At 41.2% G+C, this 15,480-nt stretch overlaps 1 protein-coding gene across 8 annotated transcripts in view; it reads right to left on the reverse strand.

The window, feature by feature from the left end:
• The window catches only part of ZNF521 (zinc finger protein 521), a 230,337-nt gene that overhangs the window by 29,906 nt on the left and 184,951 nt on the right, over positions 1–15,480 (reverse strand). The gene's annotated exons all lie outside the window — the stretch shown is intronic.

The raw sequence follows: 15,480 nt of genomic DNA on the forward strand, positions 1-15,480 counted from the left end.
ACCTGAAACATCATTTCTTAGCAGAGCCACCCAGTCACGACCAAGTACATTTGCAAAACAGCACGTGAGGAATTTAATGCTGATCACACATCATCCTGTCTACCATGGGTAAGAACTGTGAATGCTGTTTTTGGCACTCTGGCTGAGGTGGAGTTTCTTGTAACTGGCGTGAGAAGGGTGGGTAGTTTATACCCTCACACCACTCCTACTCCACATTCCCAGTCCTGTGGGCATAAATGAAACCTTTTGCAAGCTGCAGGATTTCAGACCTCTCTTTCTGACAATCCTGGATTTTTTTCCCTCTTTATTTGCATTTCTCCTCTGAACAGCCCAGAGAAGTCCCCATGAGCCTTCTGACGCAGCTTTCCCGTCCACGTCCTGTGGCTTTAAAACCCTTCCCGCTCCCCGCCGCCTGTTCCTCTGCTTCCTCCCATTGTCCTCCAAGGCTGGCTGGTGCCTGGCACCAGCTTCCCTTCCTGAGGGTGCTGCAGGATTCATCCACTCCGCCATGAGGGCAGTCAGCGGCTGTCCTACTTAGAAACAGTTGCTAGGTAAGAAGTGGCTTCCAGCCCTGCTGCAGAGGCCTCAATTCCCACAGCGCCGCTTAGAAAAGGTCCTTCTGTATGTCACCGGTGTGCTACACGAGTGGCATTGATCTCACAGGTAAATACTGTGCCTGATTATTAAAAAACAAGCGGGAATGGAGTGCTTGGTGACTGGGGCAGCTCCCTGCCATTTCTCAGTTGGGAAGGAGAGATTGAGGAGAACGCCCTGCCCATGCTGAACATCTAAATGCCAGGCTGCCGACCTCTTGCCAGACACAGCGCTGCCTGCAGCGACCATGAGTGACCCTGGTGACGGGCATTCAGGAAGGATATTGGGAGCACAGACAATGTTGTGCATCCCACATGACAATCCTTTCCACTGGTGTAAAGAGAACATGACATGGCACTCCTGCGGCTGAGTGGGGGCACATTCCTGCCCCAAATGACCCTTAGTGACTTATAAGAATTGAAAAAAATGTCAGTAGTGGCCCCCAGCTTTCATTTGTTAGTCCAAAAGCTAAATTTAGCCTTTGACTATGTCATGGCACCTCTAGCCAAAGGAGGGGAATTAGACAGTGTGAGCTAAGCCAGGCCATGGTGGCCATTCTGCAGGTGGAACCACTGAAAATAGCATTGCGTGGTTTCCATAGCATTGCGTGGTGTCAGAACCCTGCACAATGAAAAGGGGCAGATGAAACCCAACAAAGACAAAGGTTTACACGCTCCCATGCAGACACAGCAAACTGCAAACTTCCTTTCCTTTTCTACCCAATCCTTCCTGAAAGCAGTGTTCAATGTTCCTGACTACCTCTGCTGCATATATGTAAAACCTTATAAAATAAGGGCCTTGTAAAATCATGGCTCAGGCCTGCTACTTAGGCTAAGTGGAAGGGAAGTATAGGAGAGTGACTCAGTTGGAATAGGGGTAGAGAGACGTGAGAGTTGTGAGAGATGTGCTGCGTGACCGCTCCATGTCCACATCGTGGTGTACGGTGGTTGGTTGACTTGGGCTTGTTGTGCCTTAAAACTATACTATGGTAACAAGCTAGCTGCTTAAAAAGGCCTGGGTTTTGCAATAAAGGGCTCTCCTTTGCACCTGCCTGGGGACGCTGTGTTGCTCTGCATCATCACATACATGCTGCAGAGCTTTTAGAGGGTGTGAAATGGAAGGCCTGCTCTGAGTGTCAGCTGAAAAATGTTGGTGGTCCTGGCAATCCCCTGCCCACAGACTGTTGCTGCTGAAGTGCCTGTCTCTGTTACCTACATGAGACAGAAGAACTGGACTCTCAGCCTGCCTGACCAGGCACCAGTTTATAGCTGGATCCACTGAGTACAGCTGTCAACACAAACTCAGGCAAAGGCTGAGGTCAATCTCAGCTGTTTTGACACCATGGCCTCTCTGGAGAGACTGGAATATGGTGGCAACAGAGCACAGGCTGCTGAGGTACACATCCCACCCAGCCACATACGCTGGTAGTCAGGTACAATAGCTGATAAAATCCTTTGCAAAAGACTTCCAGGGGAAGGTTAAAGGTGGGTGACACTTTCTCATCTTGTAGGGGACACCTTTTGTAACTCTTCATTAAAAAAAAAAATATTTATCAAATATATGCTAACTACTCCATTAGCAGGGAAAATTTTAGTGGATTATCAAGAGTTGCCTGTGATTTGGCATTTTCCACCATCACTGACAAACCCTTCCAGTGTGGTCTGTCTTTGCTACTGCTGAGAGAGGACAAGCACAGCCCATGCAAGCACCACCAAAGGGAGCATGAAGGAAAAGAACCTGGCACACTCCAGTCTGTAGATCTAAGAGACACAGACCCATCCTCCAAGGCAGGTTGCAAGCTGTGTACTTCCAACAGGCAGCAACCCACAGCTGCGGGCAAAGCTGCAGAACAGCATCCTGAAAAGAGGAGGAGGGCTCAACAAATCTCATATAAATGTCTCTCCTGAACTTGCTAATTAATTATGAGGATTGTACAGACTGACACACAATATTTCTCCTATATGCATGTCTTTGCCATGGTCATTATTGAACAGATAGTTCTGGAGATGGTGAAAGTTCCCCTCAATGTGCAGTTACAATACAGGAAGGTAAGGTGAAGTTTCTTCATCAACCTGTTTGTGCTGATACACATAGTCAAAGCAGTTAGGACAAAAGGAGCTCCATCTCAGGATCTTCCACAAGTCAAGGTGAAAATAATCAATGACAATTCTCAAATCACAGAGTTACTGTTGGCAAAGTGTAAATGAACCATGCTAATCATTCCTGAGCATGGGAACACAGAACGGGGAGTTCTTCAAACATTCCAAGGAAGAAAGACTTCCGAAAAAGAAATATTTTTATATGACGCTACAGAAAACAGAAAAGGCTTTTTTTTTTGTCTTTCCATTACCTTAGTTGATGAAGAAAAAAGTAGAAAGAAAGGCATGTACTCCTGATGCTGAAGCAAAGCTAATTTTAATTACACAGAAATTGTACTTGTTCAAGAAGAACTGAACCCTATTAAATGTGACCCTTGTTGTATTTGCCATATTACTCAGATCCAAGGTGACTTCCTGGTCACAAATATCAAAATCACTTTGATTATTCTATGTTGCAAATGTGATTTTCCTAAAGGCTTATAAACAGGGTTTGAAAAATCCCCTCACCCACTCGCCTGGGGCAGATAAAAACCTTCCCCAGGCAAGAGACATCAATTTGTGCAGAATCTAAGTTTCTCTTAAAAATGAAATGCTTTTAGTTTCCAAGTTCTAAAGACCATATTTAAAAAAAGACTGCATTTGTATAACTAACAGAATAATATTTTTCCTAAATCCCACTGTTTTCACCCATCTTGTGCACATCACCAGCTTTGTTACATCCTTGGAACAAAGGGCAAGGTTCCAGCCCTTGAATTCAAGAATGTGAGACCAGCCATGATTTAAATTTAAGGAAGACAGCTAAGGGTACTGAACTGGCAGAAGAATCAGGAGCTCTGGCTTCCATTCCAAACTCCAACACTGACATACTCTTATCACCTTGGGCATGACAGTGTGGCCTGTGTTTCTCAGACTACCCATCTTTAAAGAAGAGGTGCTAATTTTTAATTTCTACTTTAACAGGCTGACCTAATTACTATCCCTTAAGACTTTTAATACAACCAAGATAGTGGAGCTGGAGAAGAGTCCAAGATTATCTACCACACTCAGAAGACCCAGAATCACTCCCATCTGCCTGTGAAAGGGTTTAAGACTGTATTTCTTGACACACAACTTGCCTGGATCACAGAGCACTGTGGAAGGATGGGGGAAAAAGGCTTTGTCCCTGTTCTCTGCTCTCCCTAGACAATTTAAAAGCACAGCCAGCCTTTTATCTCCCACTGGCAAGAAAGAGCCAGGATGTGGCAAATCCTGCAAAGGTGCCAGATGTGGAAAGAGCATGCAAAAGGCTCTGTTTACGCAGTGGCCCCTGTCTAGCTCTCCATGTTTAGCAAACAATTTGATAGGGTGCTATGGAAGTGCAAAATATGATATCATTAATAAATAAAGGGCCAGTGAAATGTCACATTTTCAGTTTTCATTTGGGATAAATCTGAAATGGAATGGAGTGTCAGATACAGTCCAAAGGGCTCTCCTTCCCTGCAGAACAGAGCTGCTGCTCTTTGCTCTTACTCAGGCAGAAAAAAAAGTAAAAAAAAAAATTTAAAAAAAGTGCTGAGCAGCTTTAAAAAATTCAATCAAAATAATCTGCTCTTTGGAAAGGTGGCGGCTGACAGTAATTGGAAAATACTGTCTGACTCATTTATTAAAGTGAGATTCAGAGTCAATTGATTTAATAACCATTAGAATATTCTATTAAGGATATAATAGGTTGGCACAGCCCTATTTTTTATTAAGAGTTATAGGTAAGAAATAAGCAATGCTATGGAATTTTAGACAACTGTTGTATGGATTAGACTAAAAATATGGCTTGCAAAATAGGTAAAAAAGCAGCAAGTATTAGGAGGAGGAATAGGAAAGTACATTACAGTGCAAATGAGTTAGCTGAAGGATGAAAAAGAAATGAACCTTTAATATAAAGCCTGCACTTTTCCAAATCTAACAGAAAACTATGCACTGCATTCCCTGGTGTGGTACATCGTAAAACAAGTCAGCACGTCCTTCACATTATGGGCCCAACAACGCCATGAGGAAGGCAAGAACAAAGTACCCACTGTACAGCACGGAACTGGTGCTTACTGTTGCCCTTACGTGGCTGGGATATGAGCTTGGACATGGTTAAGACCTCGCAAGATGGATGGGAATGGTTTACCCACTGCTTATAGTCAAATGAGTTTGACGCATGCAGAATTTCTGCATAAGTAAATTGCTTTCCATTTGTAATCTTTATTCAGATAGTGGGAAAATGTAAACATGAATCAATTCCAAATAAATGCATTTAATATTCATATAAATATTTAATATTTACACAAATATTAAATGTTTCAATGCAGGCAGGTAGATTTTAATTGAGGTGCAGCCCATTACCTCAGCAACTAACTTGACAACCAGCTATAAAAGCAAATATAATCAGTCTTTGTGCTGAGCATATACTCATATTTGGGGATCCTCTTAGTATTGGCTACCCATGTACTGCAGAGTTACTGAGCTGCTTGTACAGCAGGCAGGATGCTCCCACTTGCACCTGCCCCAGAGCCAGCGCTCTGGATGACCTGGCCCAATCTGTGTTACCAACTCAAGGCACAACTTGCTCATTCCATGGAAGGCCCTGCCATTTCAATACACGCTTTAAACAAGTGGAACCCTTTAAGCAGCGTCTAGACTTGTGTTTATGCTTCTTGCTCTTCAATAAAAACAAAACTAGAGCAGCTACAAGCAAATGTTCACTGGCTGACTTACATGCAGCTGTTAAGTCGGTAACCACTGGGGGCCCTCTTATATTGTCTGATCAACACTACAGCCATTACCCAGCACCAATTTGTAACAGTTTATAAGTAACTCTTTCTCTTATTCATCCTCGAGATTGTCCAGAAGGGTCCTTGTGCCTTCTACTCTGAATAAATCTATAGGCAAAGGTCCTAGGATCATGACGTCCTCCTGGTAAATCATCGTGAGGCTTGGTCCATACTCAAAATAATCCGCTAAGAAGTCATGTAAAATCTGCCCTCCACACACAACACAGGAATGAAATGGCTGCAGGCCCTGTAATTTTTTTTTTTTTTAGATCTAAAACATGCACATCTCCCACATTCAATGTGTTTTCTTTGTAATATTTTTACCAAGCAAACCATGCCCCTAAACCAATTTCTCCTTCACATTGCTTTCACTCTTCCCTGAGCTAATTCTGCAGCACACATTTATAAGCCAGAGATCTGAGGAATAAGAAAGCAATGCCATGGATGACAGCTAACCCCTTGGCTACAACATCTCACACAAAAGCAGGGGAAGGACAGAAACCACCACACAACACTGTAATTTCCAGAGTGTACAGCCATCCATGCTTCCTAGCTTCTAGTGCTGTGCCTACCTGCATCTTTTAAATTCTACTGGCCACACACCTACACAACCACCAGCCTCCCTGTGACACTTCAGACAATCTCATTCCTACCCAAAATTTGGTCTTAGGGTCTACTGTGGCAAGTATGTGCATGACATGTACCTTCACATGCTAAAGAACAAATTAACAGCTCTTCCAAGACTGGAAGCTGAAATGGAACAGTACCTCAAGTCTCTAGCACCCCATTCATAATTTCTCCCTGATAGCACTAATGCTTCTGCCATTTTCAATTCCTCAAACATTATCAGAACCCCTCAAATGAGACACATGATCCATCACAGCATTAATTTTGGAAGCTGACATGAAAAGCATGGAAATAGGGATAAAGGAGGAGACAGCAAAGGCAAAGCATACAGCTGGCATTTGCAGCAGGAAGAAGTATACAGCTAGAATTTACAGCTGTGAGAACAACCTGTCATACAAAACCAGTTTTTGTTTAAGTCCTAACTAATGGTTTGATCCTCATGAGACAGGATGGAGGATTGGATGGAAAGACAGAAATACACCTGTCTTTCTCCTGGACAGTCCAGGTCAAGTCACCACATGTTAGGAAACAGGAGGGCAGGGGAAGGAAATATCTTCCTTCCTCACTCACCCTCTAGGCACAGTTATCCTTCACACCTTCCCTCTTGTACCACATACCCCTGCTTATTTAGATGCCAGCCTGCTGGTCTGTGTTTATCCTTAATACCACTTTTAACCAAAATAATGATGTTAGTGAAGAAACTCAAAACATCTGGCTGCATCCCAAGCAATGTCTTTCCTCTTGCTTTTTTTTTTCAGTTCAGAATGATTTTTAGGTAAGACTCTGCCCATGCCAAGGAAAGCTGGTAGACAAGACCCTTGCAACAATCCTAAACTCTTGAGGCACCAATAACTGCAGCCTCTCAAGGGAAAGGTAGGAACCAGGCTATGACACTGCCTGGAATGTCCTGGCCTGCCGCAGCAGGAAGAGGATGGGAGCTGCACTGTGCTGCTGAGGCCAGGCCATGCTGACTCCCAGCAGCACTGGCTAGGAAGCTTTACTCAACAAGCAGGAAATAAATCCTACAGCTCTCTGCAGTGCACTGCTAAAGCTACAGCAAAGGGTGCTGATCGATGGAGTGACAAAGAGCTGGGATCCACCTCCTCAATTAAAGCAAAAGTTCATCTCTCATGGGACAGATTTTGAAATTAGATCTGCTTAAGGGAAAGCCAGTCTACTGCGTCTTTCATTCCACTGTATTTTTGTCTGAAGCAAGGGATGCATTTCACTTCACCAACTGTTCACTTTTTTGCTTGGTTGCACTCACTTTGGCTGCTTGTAAGTGAACTCTTCTTACCACATGTGCCTTGTACGTTCTATTAAAGCCACAAATTGTCTGGCTTCAGTGAGGCTGGATGAAAATAAAAGAAGGGCAACTGGCAGGGTCTATTTCTTAATAAGTGTCATGTATTCAGATCAAGCAAGAACAATTTAAATACAGCAAGTCCCCTCTCCATCAAACAACAGCATTTTCTGCACAACTGGCTACCAGGAGAGAGTTCAGGAATTCTGCAAGTGTTATTCACCAGCTGATGGGACATGCATAATTTGCTACTCCCTGTCTGTAACTGCAGCAGAAAAAGGTATTAAAATTCGTTCAGAAAAAAAGTCTGTGTTGCATCACATAGCTACACACATTACAAGGTTACACTCCATCATTGCAATAAAATCCCATGTGATGGAGCTTATTTTGGAAACAATTTTGCTATGGGATATAAAAAGAAATTTAAACCAGTAGGAATAAGCTGAGTGGTATGAGTTATTTGTAGACAGATGATCCAGCTCAATATTTGCCTTTTCAAATAGCACTTAGTGAGCACTGATTAAAAACTTGGTGACTGATCCTCCAAATGTTGGCATAACTAGCTCAGGAGAGCAAGCCTCCCATCCTTCTAGACTCCTGCCTAGGCTTTTTGTGGGACAAAATTCTGCTGAGGTGCAAGGTTAAGCCCTCTATCCTCTCAGTACACAGAGAGATACAGATTATTAAATTTTACAGATAAAGAAACCATACCCCAAAGATGCATCCCAAATAGAGAATGAAAACTCTCTTACTAAATTAATGGTGGAAGAATTAGACCCTGCTTCATCTGCTAACCATTATGAATGAACGATTGTAATTAAGGTTGGAATTGAGTTTTTCTCTGTTCTCTTCTGTAAGCTAAGAGCCTATTTCCAGAAAAAATTCTTGGACCAAATCTTCTTCAGTAAAGTAAAATTGCAATTTGAATGGCTCAGAGGATGTCTGAGCTAAGTAGATATTAATGATTTAATCAAACTGTAGGGGGAAAAATAATAAAAGTGTCATATTTGTATTCAGAAGAACTAAGCACAGTAAAAACAAGTAAAAACTTTTTGCTTTCTTATTAATTCAATTTTTTTTACATGCATTCAATTTCAGTATTTTTTGTTCATTGTGTAGGCTACAGTTTTGTTTTCTTGTTCTTGCTCTCTGGTTGGAGAACTAGCTTTCTCTGTTATTTGTTGCTACATGCCTACTAGTAATGCCCACTCATCTGCGTCTTCTGGAACACACTGGCCAAAGTACAGGTATAGTTACTTTTAAGCTTTGCACAAAGAAAACACAAATTTTTAGGGTAGGGGAGAATATTTCATGTTGCATAAACTAAATACAAAATGTTCTAAATTTAGTGGTACTGGGAAAACATCTCACATGGAGACAATCAAAGGGTCAATATTAATTCTACACTACAGTGGACCAGCAGTAGAAATTATGTTTTGTACACAAGTCTCATCAGGTATTTCTTTTGTTCTGAGTATACAAAAAGGGTCAGAGTTGCCTTCTTTCTTTTGGCATGAAGCTATTAGATGTCTGGAAGATAAAGTCTCTAAGTGCTGAAATGCTGTTTATCTACAAAGAATTGCCTGCTTATTCTTAAAAGATAGGAAAGAAAAAAGAAAAATGGAAAAAAAAAGAGTAGGATAGGGCTTTCTTGTTCTATTAGATATTTGACTCAAGAGCATGAAGTAATAACAGTCCTTTTCATATTTCCTAATACATCAGATAGTATTGATATTTTGTTTTCCAAATCTTAATGCTATTATATCAGTCAAATATTATTTGACATCATTTTACATAGGTGGAGGGACACTTGGGAATGAACAGCAATTGCTGTGATTCTGATCCAGCTCTTCAACTCATTTAGGTGTGTATCAACTTTCTGCTTTCTTTCCCCTTAACCTCCATTTCCTTATCCCCAGCCCTCAGAAAAAACAGGGAGGAAGAAGAGGTTCAGGCTGTGAAGGCCCTCAGGTCCATGCTGATAACTGGGCATTTAATTAGATTAATTTCATGTGAGTGAACTGCTTTGCCTGTTAGGGGAGATCTCCTTGTACAGCAATGTATTAAAATGATAAAGCTCAATTTAATATAAAGAATTATTTATATTGCTCATCTGATTAAGTTTGCTGTTTTATTTAGGAAAGCATTTAAAATGAGAAAGCTCAATTTTAATTTGAGCTAACCTTTCCCTATGTTTCTCTTTGATTCTTCTATAAAGCAAGCAAGCAGCTTTGGGCCCACATATCAAAAAAAGGACTAGACGTCATTCTAAACCTGCTCCACTCTCCTTCCTGCTTTCTCTGCTGGTACTAAGACCTCACACTGAGCTGAACAAACAGCTTTTGGAATTTTTATATTGAAAGTTCTTCATTTGTGGATAAGAGAACAATGAGGGCCAATTAGTTATTCTTTCTCTATCAGTTACATGTTTGGGCCTTGGCTTTATTTTCCCAAATTCTAAATGCCTCTGTTAACAGATTTATTCCAAACCTTGATCAAACCTAATCCCTCATTGAAGCAAAGACACCATTTCCCACCACGCTAGCAGCTGAGGAGTGGTGCCTAAGAACACAGCTGCTCCTCCAGTGAACTTTGATGTTACAGAATGGAAAAGTTCTGAACTTCAAATAATAAGGGGAAAAGAGGAAAAACATCAGAGTAGAAGAAATAGAGAAAAGTTATCTAAAAAGAGATGTATCAGACAGATAAAGATTGGTTGGGGAAGGAGAACAGATGTAGTGGCAGCAATAAACAAAAAAGGAGGTAGACAGAAAAGGCAAACGGAGCTGAAGAAGTGGTGAGCAGAAGCAGGACAAGGACATGAAACCTGTGTGGAAAGGCACAGCAAAGTCTCAATTTAACCTTCACTTGAAGTTCACTGAAGAAATGCAGAGTAGGATACACTTCCAGGCAGAGCTTGAGCAATTTAGTGCAGTTCTTGTGGCAATAATGATAGATGTATTTTTTCATCCAAATGTCTCAAGCCAACAAAGTTACCAGTATATCATTAATAACAATAAGCAATTAAAAAGAACAGCAGGTTACAAATATCAAGCATCAAACTTGGGGAAAAAATACAGGACCATTATACCATTATGAGAAATATAAAACTATAGGCTGTCAGGTCACTATATAGCCTCTCCAGATAAAAGTTATAGAGCTGGAGAAAAATGTGGCCTGACATCAAATGACTATGAGGTGATTAACATCAGTGAGAAACCAAAAAACACTCATAAAACACTGAGGAAATATGAAATGTGATATGAGAACCGTGCCTGTAACAGCAAGAGATAGGTGGCTGACCACTGTAAGACATCAGCCTTTTACTAAGACATACTCTAATAAATAACTGACAAGACTGCATTTGCGGGCTGAAATATTCTCCAAAAGGCCCACTGAGTTTTCATTGTATGTGTCAGTTCATTTAAACAAGAAGAGGTGGGATAAAAACAGAGGAACTCAGGAAGAAAGGGAGGAAGACCCAGTCCAACCCTACATGTATTGCTGTGTGTACATGCACAAGGTGCCGAGCAGTCCCTGAACCCAAATTTATTTCAGCCATGAGCTGCAGAATGGGTAGAATGGGTTAAAAGCCATGAGATTTAACTCAGTGTATGGCTGGAAGTCTGCACTGAGCTGTTTCCCCTCAGAGGGTTTCTCTGTAACGGGGAGAGTGAGAATTTCAAATTTTTTTTAAAATGAAGACTGAGATTTTGATACAGCACTGCCATTTCAGGGGCTCAGGTTGAACAAGAAGTACTGAACATTGTGAGACTTGTGATCAAATGGTGAAACTGTGAAACCTAATTTACCCAAATGAAATGGGGGACACAAAATTAATTCAGATAAATGAGGATTTTGAATAAGCAAGGGACTATTTAGTGCTTTTAACACACATCCTGGGACATAACCTCATTACAGATCAGGAGTGTTGTGCTGTGAGTTTGTGTCAGAGTGGAAGTGTCACTGACACAACAAATAAAACCAAAAATATCCTACTCCCTGATCGCTTATTTTGTGTTTCCATACACACGCTACACGAGCCTGAAGAATAATTAACACTGCTGAGAAGAAGCAGCAACAGTGGATGAGTCTCACTACAGCAGACCTCTCATCATAGCAGAAATACAAATGTACTAGTTATCGTAACTGTGTTATGTTAAGTAGACCTTTGCCCCACATTATTGTAAGTTAGAGGAGGGAAAAGGGAAAAGGAAGATGATATCAGCATTCTTGATGATATTTTATTTATCCGCACATACTGTTGACACAGTTGAAGAATAAGCAGAAGAATGGAAGGAGACACACAAAACACTTGCAGACACAGATTTTTTTTTTTTTTTACATTTTGTCAGGGACAAAAAAGCCAATGAAGACACCCATCTCTTTTACAGAGCAATCTCAGGCATTAAAGCCCACAAAAAAAGGAAAAAAATTTGAAAGTGTTTCCAACGCTATCTTGTAAAGATGCTTATAAAGCTTATAAAGATGCTGTGGACATTTTTGTTGTGGGTAAATTTTTAATTTCTTAACTTCATTAAACAATTTGACCAAGACCTGAGCACATTCATTTAAACTGTCATTTAAATATTGCATACCCTGACTTTTTGTAATAAAGGCCAGCTCCAAAAGATTTTTTTTGCATTGTAATGATATTTTCCAAATTTGTAATGATATTAAGAAATAAAAGCATTTCTTAACAGAATGATACTAGATATGCATTCAACTTCCCTTGTCTTTGTTTGTTTTTTTTTTTTAAGCTGGAGGGCCATCATTTGGAAACCCTGATGCTGTTTAAAACAAAGCATCTTCATCAGAAACCTCACAGGCAGCAAGTTTCTCTACTTACTTGGCATGTTATGCTTACTTGTCAGTCTTTCTCCAAACAAAGTGGGGAAAACAAGCATATGAGATGCAAAGATGTAAGGCAGATAGAATATATCCCCCAGCCCCTTCAATTGCTTCCTTCACCTCACTCAAGAAGCAATTTTAAATGTATTAAACCTGGAGGTGAGCAGAGGGATTTAACACTAGGCAGGATTTGAACAACAGAAAATAAGGTCAAGGAGGAGCATTACCCCTCCAGTTGTATTTGGAAAAACAGGGGCATTTTAGAAGTAAAAAAAACAACAGGGCAAACTCACTTGCTGTGCTCTGCATCACTCTGACCAGCAAGAGCCCACTGTTAGATTTTGCAATGTGTTTTGCTAGGTGAAGCATGCAGATTTGGATCCCATGACACTTTCACAAATAAGCAACATATTTTGTTGATGTTCATTTCTGTTTGACTGCTGGACTTGATAAATGACATGGCAGCGGAGAAGAATAAAAATTGCTGCGTTAAATCCTTGAAAATTATACAGCAGAAAAGGTGGGCAGCCTCTGTAGGTCAGCTGGGCACCAGAAGCCAAAGATCAGAACTGGAAATAGTAGTTGACGAGGAATACCCGCAGAGCAGCAAGGAAACTGAGGTGGGGCAACTGAACTGAAAGGCGTATTTGCGAGTCATCTATCCACCCCCTTATCTTTCCAACATTTTTCTGTCAGTCTATGTGACTGACACACCCTTTCTCTACCCCCACCCTGAAAAGATTAAAAGACAACAAGCTGGGTATGAGGAGAAAAAAACCAGCTTGAAATTGAGTTATAGCCAACAGAAAGTTGGCTGATATACCAACATACCAGCATTTCTCAGAAAATAAACCACTCTGAAGGTCCCAGTAAAAAAGTGACAACAGCAAGGAAAGTCCAAATTCAAGTTGTTTCTTTGCCCTTAATTCACTCTGTCGGTACAATATCACCTCATGTATAGTACATTATCTTTGAATGATACATTCTGTGCCCTTTGTGCCTGAATCAAAACTCTGTCACATCGTGGTAAGTCAAATATGCCTGCCAAACAACAGGCATCACCATTAATTCCATGAGAGGCCCTCATGAAAGAAGTCCAATGTTGCATGGCCAAAGTTGCAGCGATATCTCTTCCCAGCAGTGCAAAACAAATCAGTGTTGGAAGAGTTTGCCTACAAACCTGAACATGTGTTTGCCTTTGCGTTAGAGAAACAGCAGAGAGCTAGCTAACGCTGCTAATAACACTGCAATGGTTTCAATCATGGGGAAAATATATTATGAGGCAACTCTTATAGGGTTAATGCAAAAAGAAACAAATGTCCCTCCTTAGGTCATTTTTCCTCTAATAATAAGAAGAGTGCATATGGAGGGTTGACTGATTTCAGCCAGGTGAATACCAATGGAACACACATCTTACTCTGTGTTAAGTAAGATGCATGTTTTGCAGTATATTTTTAAACATGCCTCATGAATGATACATGCAAAAGCAGCTTTATTTCTCAAACCTAGTGACTGCCATTGGAAGCTGGGTGTCCATCTGCATTTACACACCTTTCAAAAGGATAATCCACCTCTCTTCAGTGGCACTGCAGAGGCAGAGACCTTTTTGCCCCTCTGCTCTCTGCCCATGCATATCATTCCCCAAGCCCCCTCACTGCTTTCACCCAAATATAAGTAAAGAGGAAAATCTGCTTCATTACATTTGCTAGCATTAATTGATGTTTAAAAAAGTCTGTTAAAAATAAAGCCCAGCAGTGACATTTTTCTTTGCTAAAGCACGATAGCAGCACATTACAAACATTACAAAAAGGTCCCCTGGTAGGATTGTGAAGTTCCACTCTGGCAGTAAAAAGCATCTACTGTATATCCCCTGATTTTTTTTAAAATTTTATTTATTTATTTATTAATGCATGATAAGTCACAAATGCAGATTAAACTCCCTGTCTCAGCAGCAGGGCTGCAATATTGAATGAGGGAACTGGATGGACACAGTGTATTTTTAGCATTTGCTGTACCCTGGTCAAATAAGTGTTCCTATTTACTGGTGGCAATGACGCTCACAGCTATTCAATCCCAGCTTGACATTTTCCCTATGGCTGCACCTCTCTTGCTTTTGCATGAGTTGGGTGGTTCTGAAGGATGCAACACTTTGTGCCCAGAGGTCCCTATGACATTTTAGAACAATGCATTAATCAGGCTGCTGGTCTCTTGAGGTACAACCAGAGCAGCAGAAAAACTAAGGAACCACAGAACCCAGCCCACTCACCCATTCTCCAAGAAACCTCTCCCTGTGCCAGCTGACATACCGGTTTCTGGGAAAACAGTCTGAAGCCAAGTAAAAGACTGCATTGCTTTCAGGGAAGGTGAGTACAGACACTAAATTAGGCCTGGCAGGGTTGCAGAAGTGGGGAGAAATAGAAACAAAGGGGTCAATTGTTTTCATGTCTCTGGTGTCGCGTACCAGGATAAATATAGCCTCTCTTCTCTTGCCTCTCTCTGTACTCAGGGCTTTGTAAAATGGCCTGAGAATCTGCAGAATCAGGCCTCTAATCCTGCTGCTTGCATACACTTTGCAAAAACCTTAATGTCCAGTCCTTTGAATCTTCTTAAAAATGTACTTTTCTAGACCATCTGAAGATATTTGAGAGCAAAGGAGATGTGGGCAACTAAGCAATTCTCTGGTTGTAACCTGCCTGAATTTGAAGAAACGAGAAGAACAGCAGAATATACTGTCACCTGGCCTTTTCACCCATTCCCCACAGCTCACACTAAATTCCAGGCGGGTGGCCCTAGCCCAGAGAACCTCACTGTGGGAGGACAAGCAGCCAGAAAAGAATGTGACTGGGAATACTGAATAAGGTACACATATTTGTGCCCTTCTTTCTGAAACAAATAGTCACTCCAGGCAAGCATGGCAGAACTTAGATGTTGAAGAGGACACAAAGCTGGACAAGGTAGAGCTGTGCAGGGGTCCTGACAGCATTTCTTCAAAGCACAAGAGCCCTGTGACAAAAGATAATGGGACATTGGCTCTGACTCCAGAAATAGGTGTTCAAAGCTGTGAGCCTTTAGAAGAGCACAGAGGTAGGGATAAAGGAATCTCAACAAGGGAGCATAAGCAGGGTTGGATAGAAATCTTTGATCACAGGATGTTTATACTTGATAAAGGGGTAAAAGTAACACAAATAAATATAAGTAAACCACATTAAGTCAG

Source organism: Geospiza fortis, unplaced genomic scaffold, assembly GCF_000277835.1.
Source record: "Geospiza fortis unplaced genomic scaffold, GeoFor_1.0 scaffold53, whole genome shotgun sequence".
NCBI lineage: Eukaryota > Metazoa > Chordata > Aves > Passeriformes > Thraupidae > Geospiza > Geospiza fortis.